The sequence below is a fragment of the Oncorhynchus nerka genome, linkage group LG27, assembly GCF_034236695.1.
Source record: "Oncorhynchus nerka isolate Pitt River linkage group LG27, Oner_Uvic_2.0, whole genome shotgun sequence".
NCBI classification, from domain to species: domain Eukaryota; kingdom Metazoa; phylum Chordata; class Actinopteri; order Salmoniformes; family Salmonidae; genus Oncorhynchus; species Oncorhynchus nerka.
Genome location: NC_088422.1, coordinates 5,734,710 through 5,749,709, shown reverse-complemented (window position 1 = coordinate 5,749,709; position 15,000 = coordinate 5,734,710). Strand labels below are relative to the sequence as shown.

General features: G+C 44.5%; 1 protein-coding gene and 1 pseudogene across 2 annotated transcripts in view; both read right to left on the bottom strand.

Moving 5' to 3' along the window:
• Positions 1–15,000, bottom strand: part of LOC115126056 (sodium-dependent phosphate transporter 2-like) — a 195,322-nt gene that overhangs the window by 179,020 nt on the left and 1,302 nt on the right. The window lies entirely within an intron of this gene.
• The window catches only part of LOC135565089 (general transcription factor II-I repeat domain-containing protein 2B-like), a 26,216-nt pseudogene continuing 21,930 nt past the window's right edge, over positions 10,715–15,000 (bottom strand).

Below are 15,000 nucleotides of genomic sequence, written 5' to 3'. Positions count from 1 at the left end.
TTCCTTCTTTTGAGGGTTTCAGTGAAATGGGTGATACAGATGATACAGGCTACACATGTTGCACTTCTATGCTGTCACTCTACTGAAATTAAAATGTATTGGTCGCAGACACAGATATCGCCGGTGCGGCGAAATGCGTGTTTTTCTACCTCTGACAATGATGCATTTTATTTCTTTCTTTTTTGAACACACAACTCAGAATTTCTAAAGGGGGGGTATATCAGAACTAGCAATGTCAGAGACATATAAATGTATATAAATATACACAGTGCATTCAGAAAGTATTCAGACCCCTTGACTTTTTCCACATTTTGCTACATTACAGCCTTATTCTAAAATGTAGTAAATCAATTTTTTAAAATTCAACAATATACACACCCCATAATGACAAAGCGAAAACAGGTTTACAAATTGTTCTAATTTTAAAAAAGACCTTAATTTACATAAGTATTCAGACTATGAGACTCGAAATTGAGCTCAGGTGTATCCGGTCTCCATTGATCATCCTTGAGGTGTTTCTACAACTTGGAGTCCACCTGTGGTAAATTCAATTGATTGGACATGATTTGGAAAGGCAACACACCTGTCTATATAAAAGTTCCCACAATTGATAGTGCAAACAAAAGTCAGAGCAAAAACCAAGACACGAGGTTGAAGAAATTGTCCGTAGAGGTCCAAGACAGGATTGTGTCGACACTCAGATCTGGGGAAGGGTACCAAAACATTTCTGCAGCACTAAAGGTCCACAAGAACAGAGTGGCCTCTGTCGTTCTTAAATGGAAGAAGCTTCGAACCACCAAGACTCTTCCTTGAGCTGACCGCCCGGACAAACTGAGCAATCGAGGGAGAAGGGCCTTGGTCAGGGAGGTGACCAAGAACCCGATTGTCACTCTGACAGAGCTCTAGGTGTTCCTCTGTGGAGATGAGAGAACCTTCGAGAAGAACAACCATCTCTGCAGCACTACAGCACTCAGGCCTTTATGGTAGAGTGGCCAGATGGAAGCCACTCCTCAGTAAAAGGCACATGACAGCCCTATTAGACCTATTAGACAGCCCGCTTGGAGTTAGCCAAAAGGCACCTAAAGACTCTCAGACCATAAGAAACAAGATTCTCTTCTGATGAAACCAAGATTGAACTCTTTGGCCTGAATGCCAAGCATCACGTCTGGAGTAAACCTGGCACCATCCCTACGGTGAAGCATGGTGGTCACAGTGTCATGCTGTGGGAATATATTTTTCAGCAGCAGGGACTGGGAGACTAGTCAGGGTTGAGGGAAAGTTGAACAGAGCAAAGTACAGACAGATCCTTGAATAAAACCTGCTACAGAGTGCGCAGGACCTCAGACTGGGGCGAAGGTTCACCTGTAAGGTGAAGGACAACGACTCTAAGAACACAACCAAGACAATGCAGGAGTGGCTTCGGGACAAGTCTCTCAATATCCTTGAGTGGCCCAGCCAGAGCCCGGACATGAACCTGATCGAACATCTCTGGAAAGACCTAAAAATAGCTGTGCAGCAACGCTCCCAATCCAACCTGATAATAATGGGAGAAACTCCTGAAATACAGGTGTGCCAAGCTTGTAGCGTCATACCCAAGAAGACTCTATGCTGTAATTGCTGACAACAACAAAAAAGGTGCTTCAACAAAGTACTAAGTATAGGTTCTGAATACTTATGTGAATGTCTCATTTCATTTATTTATTTAATAAATTCATAATTTTAGAGAATTTGGCAGTACATCCAATTGGCCTCACAACCGCAGACCACATGTAACCACGCCAGCCCAGGACCTCCACAACCGGCTTCTTCATCTACGGGATTGTCTGAGACCAGCCACCCGGACAGCTGATGAAACTGGGTTTGCACGACTGAATAATTTCTGCAGAAACCGTCTCAGGGAAGCTAATCTGTGTGCTCGTCATCCTCACCAGGGTCTTGACCTGACTGTATTTCTGGCGTCGTAACTAACTTCAGTGCACAAATGCTCACCTTTCGATGGCCACTGGCAACGCTGGAGAAGTGTGCCCTTCACGGATGAATCCCGGTTCAACTTTACAACTTTTCATGTGGGCGTTTGGTTTTCTGGTGTCAACTTTGAGAACAGAGTCCCCCCATGGTGGGGTTATGGTATGGGCAGGCATAAGTTATGGACAACGAACACAATTGCATTTTATCGATGGCAATTTGAATGCAGAGATACCATGACGAGGCCCATTATCGTGCCATTCATCTGTTTCAGTATGATAATGCACGGCCCCATGTCAGATCTGTACACAATTCCTGGAAGCTGAAAATGTCCCAATGATTGGTCTGCATACTCAGACATGTGACCCATTGAGCATGTTTGGGATGCTCTGGATCTACATCATATTCCAGTTCCCACCAATATCCAGCAACTTCGCACAGTCATTGAAGAGGAGTGGGACAACATTCCACAGGCCACAATCAACAGCCTGATCAACTCTATGCAAAAAAGATGTGTCGCGCTGAATTAGGCAAATGGTGGTCACATCAGATACTGACTGGTTTTCTGATCCACGCCCCTACTTAAAAAAAAAAGGTATCTGTGACCAACAGATGCATATCTGTATTCCCAGTCATGTGAAATCCAGAGATTTCCTAATGAATTTATTGCAATTGACTGATTTCCTTACATGAAGTGTAACTTTAAAATCTATTAAATGATTGCATGTTGCATTTATATTGCTTTTCAGTATACATAGGGCAGCAGTCTCTAAGGTGCAGGGTAGAGTACCTGGTGGTAGCTGGCTAGAACAGTCTCTAAGGTGCAGGGTAGAGTACTTGGTGGTAGCTGGCTAGAACAGTGACTAGGGTGCAGGGTGGAGTACCTGGTGGTAGCTGGCTAGAACAGTGACTAAGGTGCAGGGTGGAGTACCTGGTGGTAGCTGGCTAGAACAGTGACTAAGGTGCAGGGTGGAGTACCTGGTGGTAGCTGGCTAGAACAGTGACTAATGTTAGTGGTGCCTGTTGAACAATCTGATGGCCTCGAGATAGAAGCTGTTTCTCAGTCAGTCCCAGCTTTGATGCTTTGGGGTTTTGTAATGATTTACATATCATGTAAATTTACATCATGTCGTGTAAATTTACATCATTCACTATGTCATTGGCTATGAGGTGAGGATTTCAGAGCTGTGTCACAGATGGCACCATATTCCCTATAGTGCAAACAAAATAAAAATAAATAGTGGACCGAAGTTTTAGTTGTTAGGGTCACTGAATATTGATGAGAAATACTGATGTGCAATACTAACATGTGACAACGCAATGAAACAAAAACAAAGTCCCATAACTTTCACTTTCCAGCCTTACTTCAGACAACCGATCTGAGGCTTACTTCAGACAACCTGACAACCGATCTGAGGCTTTGGCTAGATGTTCTGCATAGACGCATAAACACTCCCGCCCACAGACTTGTATGTGTGTTGAATCTGCAGCGAGAATTTCTCCCATGATGAGTTCTTTAAACCACCGCGAAGAAGAAAAGTACATTGGTACAAGAACATATTTGAAGAAAAAAAAAGTGAACTGAAATCGAGGTAAGAGATCAAAATTGTATTTGTCACATATAAAACAGGTATACAACCATAACGCCAAATACAACAGGTATACAACCATAACGCCAAATACAACAGGTATACAACCATAACGCCAAATACAACAGGTATACAACCATAACGCCAAATACAACAGGTATACAACCATAACGCCAAATACAACAGGTATACAACCATAACGCCAAATACAACAGGTATACAACCATAACGCCAAATACAACCATAACGCCAAATACAACCATAACGCCAAATACAACAGGTATACAACCATAACGCCAAATGCAACCATAACGCCAAATACAACCATAACGCCAAATGCAACCATAACGCCAAATGCAACCATAACGTATACAACCCAAATACAACAGGTATACAACCATAACGCCAAATGCAACCATAACGCCAAATGCAACCATAACGCAGGTATACAACCATAACGCCAAATGCAACCATAACGCCAAATACAACCATAACGCCAAATGCGTACTTACAAGCCCTTAACCAACAATGCAGTTAAGAAAATAGAGTTAAGAAAATAATTACTAAATAAAAACAATAAACAATATTGAGGCTTGCTGCAGGAGGTACCGGTACCAAGTCAATGTGGAGGCTATATACAGGAGGTACCAGTACAGAGTCAATGTGGAGGCTATATACAGGGGGTACCGGTACCAAGTCAATGTGCAGGGAAACAGGCTAGTCATGGTCATTTGTACGTGTAGGTAAAAATACAGGCGCTAAAATATAACTTTGTTCTATTTGTGAAGCTTAACGTGCTGCAAGTCCCACCTCTCCCATCTCCTCATTGGTTGTTAGGAGCATATACCCACATGGGTGATTGAAAGATGAACTCCCAAGATGGCGTAGCAGTGAAGACGCGTTTTTGTTTGTCCTCTCGTGTACTTTTGTATTTTTTCGTATTTTTTTGCATATATTTCAGCAACAAAAAATTCAATCTCTTTTCGATTTTTAATTCGATTATACCTTCCGGTAACCTGCCTCACCCAATGTGATACGGAATCGCTATTATTTTTAATTTTAGAACACACTCAAGAACCTCCAGAAGCTAACCAGCTAATTAGCTACAAGTTATTTAGTCATTGTTAGCCACTGCTAGCGGCTTTTACCTTCTGCACAGATGCCCTGTTTTTAGCCTGGACAATACTCGCCAGCCTACCAGTATTGAACTGTCTCACCACAACAACGCCGGATTCCTGCCAAAATCCCTGGGCCACTACTTTGAATCTTCACAGCTAGCTTGGAGCTAGCTAGCTAGCTCACAGCCTGCAGCTAGCTAGCTCACAGCTAGCTTGCACCCACCGTGGCACCCAGTACCGACGCTATCCCTGAGGCCCACCTCCCGGCCTACTCAGCTGTTCACCTGAACCCCACTCATACACGGCTAGAACCCAATACTCCACCGGATCCTTGCTGTAAACTCTGGACCTTGGCACCGGATCACCGCTGCTACCGATCGGCTATAGTGGCTAACGCCACTGCCACGAAGCTAGCACCAGTTAGCCGTGAGCCAGGCACATCTCCCGGCTAGCAAACAAAATTCTACAATACCTCTTTCGCCATCTGGCTTGGATTCTCTGTCGACACAGCGCCCTGCCGCACCACCACGTCTGGTCTGCCGACGAATACTCCATCCGCTGTGCCTTCAACCGGCCTCCGTCTGAGCAGACCCCCCTACTAGCCTTGGGCTACTAACTTTGTGAGACACGCCGCCAAACTTACCCTAGTAAAACTGACTATCCTACCGATCCTCGACTTCGGCGATGTCATCTACAAAATAGCTTCCAATACTCTATTTAGCAAACTGGATGCAGTTTATCACAGTGCCATCCGTTTTGTTACTAAAGCACCTTATACCACCCACCACTGCGACCTGTATGCCCTAGTCGGCTGGCCCTCGCTACATATTCGTCGCCAGACCCACTGGCTCCAGGTCATCTACAAGTCTATGCTAGGTAAAGCTCCGCCTTATCTCAGTTCACTGGTCACGATGGCAACACCCACCCGTAGCACACGCTCCAGCAGGTGTATCTCACTGATCATCCCTAAAGCCAAAACCTAATTTTAGCCTTTCCTTCCAGTTCTCTGCTGCCTGTGACTGGAACGAATTGCAAAAATCGCTGAAGTTGGAGACTTTTATTTCCCTCACCAACTTTAAACATCTGCTATTTGAGCAGCTAACCGATCGCTGCAGCTGTACATAGTCCATCGGTATTTAGCCCACCCAATTTACCTACCTCATCCCCATACTGTTTATATTTTATATATTTTATATACTTTCCTTTTTTATATATACTTTACCTCATCTGATCATTTATCACTCCAGTGTTAATCTGCAAAATTGTATTATTCGCCTACCTCCTCATGCCTTTTGCACACAATGTATATAGATTCTCTTTTTTTTTCTACTATGTTTTTGACTTGTTAATTGTTTACTCCATGTGTAACTCTGTGTTGTCTGTTCACTCTGCTATGCTTTATCTTGGCCAGGTCACAGTTGTAAATGAGAACTTGTTCTCAACTAGCCTACCTGGTTAAATAAAGGTCAAATAAAAAATAAAAAATAAAAACTGAGGTCCACACTCCAGTCCAGTTGGTGGTGGTAATGCACCTTAAACTTGGTTGCCAACCGCCATATAAAGTCCAAAGAAGAAGAAGATGAAGCCCGAAACCAACCTTGTTTATTTTACATTTAAGTCATTTAGCAGACGCTCTTGTCCAGAGCGACTTACAAATTGGTGCATTCACCTTATGACATCCAGAAATTATTTTAATTTTATTTTACTAGGCAAGTCAGTTAAGAACAAATTCTTATTTTTAATGACGGCCTAGGAACAGTGGGTTAACTGCCTGTTCAAGGGCAGAATGACAGATTTTGTACCTTGTCAGCTCGGGGATTTGAACTTGCAACCTTTCGGTTACTAGTCCAACGCTCTAACCACTAGGCTACCCTGCCGCCTCTACACTCTAACCACTAGGCTACCCTGCCGCCTCTACACTCTAACCACTAGGCTACCCTGCCGCCTCTACACTCTAACCACTAGGCTACCCTGCCGCCTCTACACTCTAACCACTAGGCTACCCTGCCGCCTCTACACTCTAACCACTAGGCTACCCTGCCGCCTCTACACTCTAACCACTAGGCTACCCTGCCGCCTCTACACTCTAACCACTAGGCTACCCTGCCGCCTCTACACTCTAACCACTAGGCTACCCTGCCACCTCTACACTCTAACCACTAGGCTACCCTGCCGCCTCTACACTCTAACCACTAGGCTACCCTACCACCTCTACACTCTAACCACTAGGCTACCCTGCCGCCTCTACACTAGCTAGCTAAATTGCCATAAATGTTTATTTACCTGTCCCCAAATGAATATAATTAATTCAGAGAGTTTGTTTTGATATTTCAACCTGTGTGTCCTGGTGTGGGTAGACAAAAATCAACATGCGCACACACACACACGGTCTAGTCAGCATGTAAATGCAGAGGAGAAAGAAGAAGTGACAACAACAATATTCACCTGCATACAAGTCTTTCTCCTCTGTAGCGTTTGACAGAAACCTTCAGAAAGACCTTCAGGACATCCTGTTATGTCATCTCTGCACACAAACTGTAGGAATGCTTTTCCAAAGACAGAAAAACACACAAACTTTGCTTCACGCTCACCCTCTTCCTGCCGAGCATGTTGCGCGCGCACACACACACACACACACACACACACACACACACACTACCTATTGGATTCTTTCCCATCAATCAATTACTTAACAAGCAACCACTTAGTGTCCATTCTCCATTATTGACAATGTCCTTCCCAAGCTGCAGTCAATACTAATGTAAATCTTACTTTCCTTATCTGCAGGAGGCTTGGAGGTCTCCCTGTTATGTTGGAATACAGAAGGCAACGTCTCCAATTCAACTTGGAATCCCTGTTGGTCATCTATGAACATTTGAACATCTTGGCCATGTTCTGTTATAATCTCCACCCAGCACAGCCAGAAGAGGACTGACCACCCCTCATAGCCTGGTTCCTCTCTAGGTTTATAATCTCCACCCTGGCACAGCCAGAAGAGGACTGACCACCCCTCATAGCCTGGTTCCTCTATAGGTTTCTTCCTAGGTTTTGGCCTTTCTAGGGGGTTTTTCCTAGCCACTCTGCTTCTACAACTGCATTGCTTGCTGTTTGGGGTTTTAGGTTAGGTTTCTGTATAAGCACTTTATGACATGTGCTGAAATAACAAGGGCTTTATACATCAATTTGATTGCTGGGCATAATGAAAAAGGACAGGACTGGCAACCACTGATGCTGTTAAAATGGGATGGTTTTGTAATGGACAATTCGTGGATTCTATAAAAGGGCAATGGTGACTAGAGAAGCTAATCACATTGTCATTCTTTTCAAGTCTTTGTAGGCTTGGTGGAAGTTACAAAATGTATCTCTAGTGCCAGTATTGCTTGTTACTGTCAATGTGCAAAATCCTATTTCAGTATAGGTAGACAGCAGGCATTCTTCAATAAATCATATGCAGAAATATGAAAATTACTACTTGTTCATTGCAAATTTTTCCTCAGGTACACCCAGTAACGCTAAGGTTTTTTCCATAAACAAAAGCCTGAGTTGCTAAGCAATTTCTTTTTTACGAGCCAGCAAAATACCTTCTGGTTGGACCTGCTAGAGCAGGCCTGGGCAATTATTTTCAATGGAGAGCCTCATTAGAATATACTTTTTCCATCGCAGGCCAGAATCATATATCACTGTGTTTACATATATACCTACTATAAATCAACGTCCAGATATGTTACTTATTTGACTTTTTTAACATGCACAGAAATAAACCACATCCCATGTTCTCCTTTTGGTAGGTATATTCATTATTAAACATGCAGTGAAACTACACGGACGGAAAAGTACACTGCATTCAGCACCACTAGAGGTCGATCGATTATGATTTTTCAACGCCGATACCGATACCGATTATTGGAGGACCAAAAAAAAGCCGATACCTATCAAATCGCCCGATTAAAAAAAAGAAAATGTATTTGTAATAAAGACAATTTCAACAATACTGAATTAACACTTATTTTAACTTAATATAATACATCAATAAATTCAATTTAGCCTCAAATAAATAATGAAACATGTTATTTGGTTTAAATAATGCAAAAACAAAGTGTTGGAGAAGAAAGTAAAAGTGCAATATGTGCCATGTAAGAGAGCTAACGTTTAAGTTCCTTGCTCAGAACATATGAAAGCTGGTGGTTCCTTTTAACATGAGTCTTCAATATTCCCGGGTAAGAAGTTTTAGGTTGTAGTTATTATTGGAATTATAGGACTATTTCCCTCTATACCATTTGTATTTCATATACCTTTGACTATTGGATGTTCTTATAGGCACTTTAGTATTGCCAGTGTAACAGTATAGCTTCCGTCCCTCTCCTCGCTCCTCCCTGGGCTCGAACCAGGAACACAACGACAACAGCCACCCTCGAAGCAGCGTTACACATGCAGAGCAAGGGAAACAACCACAGGCTCAGAGCGAGTGATGTTTGAAACGATAATATCTAGTAATATCATCAACCATGTGAAGTTAACTAGTGATTATGATTGATTGTTTTCTATAAGATAAGTTTAATGCTAGCTAGCAACTTACCTTGGCTTACTGCATTTGCGTAACAGGCAGTCTCCTTGTGGAGTGCCACGAGAGAGAGGCAGGTAGATATTGCGTTGGACTAGTTAACTGACTAGTTAACTGTAAGGATGCAAGATTTGTAAGGTACAAATCTGTCGTTCTGCCCCTGAACGAGGCAGTTAACCCACCGTTCCTAGGGCCGTCATTGAAAATAAGAATGTGTTCTTAACTGACTTGCCTAGTTAAATAAAGATTAAATAAAGGTGTAAAAAATATATATATATTCTTATTATTCATTAAAAAAAAATAATAATAATCGGCAAAATCGATGTCCAAAAATACCGATTTCTGATTGTTATGAAAACTTGAAATCGACCCTAATTAATCGGCCATTCCGATTCATCGATCGACCTCTAGTATGCACAAAAACACAAGAGAGAGAGAGAGAGCTCAACATGACATTTAAACTACTCAATCAATCAGTGTCGGGAGTGAAGTCTCTGATGGACATTAACTAGAGCAGTGAAGTCAGGCATAGTTTATAACATCGCTATGCGCAGGATTGGTGAGAGTCAGTAAGAGATGATCTGTGCCTTGACTTGTTATATTTCATCACTGAGAATGTCTGTTCACAATACATAGGTTCACCCAAACAGTACAAACATCTTCTGAGCGTGACTCCTAATCTTAGGAAAGCTTTGTTCATCGAGAGATGCATAGAACCTCGTCAGTGACATTGTTCTGAATAGTTCTCCAATCACTGCATCAGACTGAAGATGGATCAGCTCATGTTGCAGGTCAGTGGGAGCGTTATCCACATTGAAGGTGAAAGGAGAGGAAACCAACAGCATGTCATTTTCCAACACTTTGAAATCCTCAAAACGATGAGAAAACTCACCGTTCAAAGAGACACAGCAGCGATGTATACTTCTCCCGCTGTTCATCTGATAGGGAACAGACTAGTAGTGTCATCTGATAGGGAACAGACTAGTAGTGTCAGAAGGTCATCTGATAGGGAACAGACTAGTAGTGTCAGCTGATAGGGAACAGACTAGTAGTGTCATCTGATAGGGAACAGACTAGTAGTGTCAGAAGGTCATCTGATAGGGAACAGACTAGTAGTGTCAGAAGGTCATCTGACAGGGAACAGACTAGTAGTGTCAGAAGGTCATCTGATAGGGAACAGACTAGTAGTGTCAGAAGGTCATCTGATAGGGAACAGACTAGTAGTGTCATCTGATAGGGAACAGACTAGTAGTGTCAGAAGGTCATCTGACAGGGAACAGACTAGTAGTGTCAGAAGGTCATCTGATAGGGAACAGACTAGTAGTGTCATCTGATAGGGAACAGACTAGTAGTGTCATCTGATAGGGAACAGACTAGTAGTGTCATCTGATAGGGAACAGACTAGTAGTGTCAGAAGGTCATCTGATAGGGAACAGACTAGTAGTGTCATCTGATAGGGAACAGACTAGTAGTGTCAGAAGGTCATCTGATAGGGAACAGACTAGTAGTGTCAGAAGGTCATCTGATAGGGAACAGACTAGTAGTGTCATCTGATAGGGAACAGACTAGTAGTGTCATCTGATAGGGAACAGACTAGTAGTGTCATCTGATAGGGAACAGACTAGTAGTGTCAGAAGGTCATCTGACAGGGAACAGACTAGTAGTGTCAGAAGGTCATCTGATAGGGAACAGACTAGTAGTGTCATCTGATAGGGAACAGACTAGTAGTGTCATCTGATAGGGAACAGACTAGTAGTGTCATCTGATAGGGAACAGACTAGTAGTGTCGGGAGGTCATCTGATAGGGAACAGACTAGTAGTGTCATCTGATAGGGAACAGACTAGTAGTGTCAGAAGGTGGGTCAGATTGTTGTCATCTGATAGGGAACAGACTAGTAGTGTCGGGAGGTCATCTGATAGGGAACAGACTAGTAGTGTCATCTGATAGGGAACAGACTAGTAGTGTCAGAAGGTGGGTCAGATTGTTGTCATCTGATAGGGAACAGACTAGTAGTGTCAGAAGGTCATCTGATAGGGAACAGACTAGTAGTGTCGGGAGGTCATCTGATAGGGAACAGACTAGTAGTGTCATCTGATAGGGAACAGACTAGTAGTGTCAGAAGGTGGGTCAGATTGTTGTCATCTGATAGGGAACAGACTAGTGATGTCGGAAGGTCATCTGATAGGGAACAGACTAGTAGTGTCATCTGATAGGGAACAGACTAGTAGTGTCAGAAGGTGGGTCAGATTGTTGTCATCTGATAGGGAACAGACTAGTAGTGTCAGAAGGTGGGTCAGATTGTTGTCATCTGATAGGGAACAGACTAGTAGTGTCATCTGATAGGGAACAGACTAGTAGTGTCAGAAGGTGGGTCAGATTGTTGTCATCTGATAGGGAACAGACTAGTAGTGTCATCTGATAGGGAACAGACTAGTAGTGTCATCTGATAGGGAACAGACTAGTAGTGTCAGAAGGTGGGTCAGATTGTTGTCATCTGATAGGGAACAGACTAGTAGTGTCATCTGATAGGGAACAGACTAGTAGTGTCATCTGATAGGGAACAGACTAGTAGTGTCAGAAGGTGGGTCAGATTGTTGTCATCTGATAGGGAACAGACTAGTGATGTCGGAAGGAGATTGTTGTCTTCTACGTGACGGCCAGGAGGAGTCATTTTCCCTTGAAGGCTTTGACAAGGCTGTACATCTCATGTGAAAAAAGGCCCTTCCCTTGTAGTTTGGAATTCATTTCATTTCATGAGGGTCATGATGTCCACGGTGAAGGCAAAATCAGCCAACCATTCTTTGTCTTGCAGTTGAGGGAAATACACATATTTTCCTTTCATTTGCAAAAACTCGGCAATCTCCAACTTCAGGTGCCACACCCTTTTAAGCACCTTCCCCAAACTCAGCCATCTCACGTTCGTGTGGTGGGGGGAGATCTCCATGACCGGGGTCTGTGTCTTCCAACAGTGAGACAAACTGCCTGTGGCTTAAAGATTTTGCTCTTATGAAGTTTACCACTTTAGTGACTGTATCCACAACATGGCTCATTTTCAGAAACACATTTTCAGAGCACCTCCCAATGAATAATACAATGCAGGAAAATAATTTTCTGATCTGGGTTCAGCTCAGCTACTTGATCTTGTATCCTTTTCAAAAAGGCCAAAGTTTTTTTTTTTTTTCCTGTCAAGTTTGGGCAGCCAATCGGTGTTCACAAGCTCTGTCAGGTTGTATGGGGAGTGTTGCTGCACAGCTACTTTAAGGTCTCTCCAGAGATGTTTGATCAGGTTCAAGTCCAGGCTCTTGCTGGGCCACTCAAATAATAACTTTTCAAAACAGCTTTGCCACGCACTTTTATTAACCTCCTCCAATAAATCTTTCCCTGTGGTTGTACTCTTCAAGGACTGCACTGAAGCAAACTCCTCTGTCATTTCAAAGTCTGGGGGGGTTACGACCTCTCCCATCCCAACATCCCATTTCCTAACCTCCCATCCCATCTCCCAAACCTCCCATCCCCCAATCACCCATCCTTTCCCCCCCAACCTCCCATCCCATTCCCCCCAACCTCCCATCCCATCCCATCCCCCAACCTCCCATCTCATCCCCCAACCTCCCATTACATCTTCCAACCTCCCATTTCCCCCAACCTCCCATCCCATTCCCCCAACCTCCCATCCCATCCCCCAACCTCCCATCCCATCCCCCAACCTCCCATTACATCTCCCAACCTCACATCCTCCCAACCACCCTTTCCCATCTCCCCAACCTCCCATTTCCCCCAACCTCCCATCCCATTCCCCCAACCCCATCCCATCACCCACCTCCCATTCACCCAACCTCCCATTACATCCTCCCAACCACCCTTTCCCATCTCCCCAACCTCCCATTCCACCAACCTCCCATCCCATCCCCCAACCTCCCATCCTCCCAACCACCCTTTCCCATCTCCCCAACCTCCCATTTCCCCCAACCTCCCATCCCATTTCCCCCAACCTCCCATCCCATTCCCCCAACCTCCCATTACATCTCCCCAACCTCCCATTACATCCTCCCAACCACCCTTTCCCATCTCCCCAACCACCCTTTCCCATCTCCCCAACCTCCCTTTCCCATCTCCCCAACCTCCCATCTCCCCAACCACCCTTTCCCATCTCCCCAACCACCCTTTCTCATCTCCCCAACCTCCCATCCCATCCCCCAACCTCCCATCTCCCCAACCTCCCATTCCCCAACCTCCCATCCCCCAACCTCCCATCCTCCCAACCACCCTTTCCCATCTCCCCAACCTCCCATCTCCCCAACCACCCTTTCCCATCTCCCCAACCACCCTTTCCCATCTCCCCAACCTCCCATCCCATCCCCCAACCTCCCATCTCCCCAACCTCCCATTCCACCAACCTCCCATCTCCCCAACCACCCTTTCCCATCTCCCCAACCACCCTTTCCCATCTCCCCAACCTCCCATCTCCCCAACCTCCCATTCCACCAACCTCCCATTCCACCAACCTCCCATCTCCCCAACCACCCTTTCCCATCTCCCCAACCTCCCATCTCCCCAACCTCCCATTCCACCAACCTCCCATCCCATCTCCCCAACCACCCTTTCCCATCTCCCCAACCTCCCATCCCATCCCCCAACCTCCCATCCTCCCAACCTCCCATTCCCATCTCCCCAACCACCCTTTCCCATCTCCCCAACCTCCCATCCCATCCCCCAACCTCCCTTCTCCCCAACCTCCCATTCCACCAACCTCCCATCCTGTTCCTATCCTCATACTACCATGGCTACCTAATCATCCCCTCGTAAAAACATCAACAACTGCACTGAAGCAAACTCCTCTGTCATTTCAAAGTCTGGTGGGTTACGACCTCGTAAAAACATCAACAACTGCACTGTGCCACGTGCATCACTGCTCTCATCCAGGGTGAACGAGAAATAGGTGACATCCTTTCCTTGGGTCTTTCGACTGTTGTTCCATATTCTCTGCGATGTCCACGACATGCCGTGTCACCGTTCGTCTTGACAGGGAAACATTTTCAAACAGCTCTTTCTTGTCGGGCCAAAGTATTGCTGCAGATGTTAGGCAATTTTGTGGGACAGTACATAGCTAGTTCTCGCAATTCCGTCGATTGCTGAATGTAGTTTTGTGAAATGTCCTTGCTGCTTGTGCAACTCCTAGACATTTCCACTTCACAATAACAGCACTTAGTGGTCCCGTTCTGTGAGCTTGTGTGGCTTACCACTTCGCGGCTGAGTCGTTGTTGCTCCTAGACATTTCCACTTCACAATAACAGCACTTAGTTGACCGAGGGTAGCAGTGAGCAAAGTTACTGGGGCTCGAATGTTAGTCAAGCTTCCTCTATAGAGATTGTGCATTTTATAAATTACTTTCTTTATTTTATGATGATAGGCTGTACTTCATCTCTGGATTTATGTATTTTTTCCAATACCACATTCAATTTGGCCTAACTTGATTGGAAACGGAAAAAGGGAGGATACCTTAGTCAGTTGTCCAGCTAAATGTATTGACACTTTCTACAAGGCCTAAAGGATGTCACCTATCATATTCTGTTAACGCCTATAGGCTATAGAGATTAATTCAGGTAACTAACTCATTATTATTTACCTCGGCAAGTCAGTCGAGAACAAATTCTTATTTTACAATGACAGCCTGCCCCGGACAAACCCTCCCTTAATTAACCCGGACAACGCTGGGCCAATTGTGCGCCGCCCTATGGGACTCCCGCTCACGGCCGTTTGTGGTAG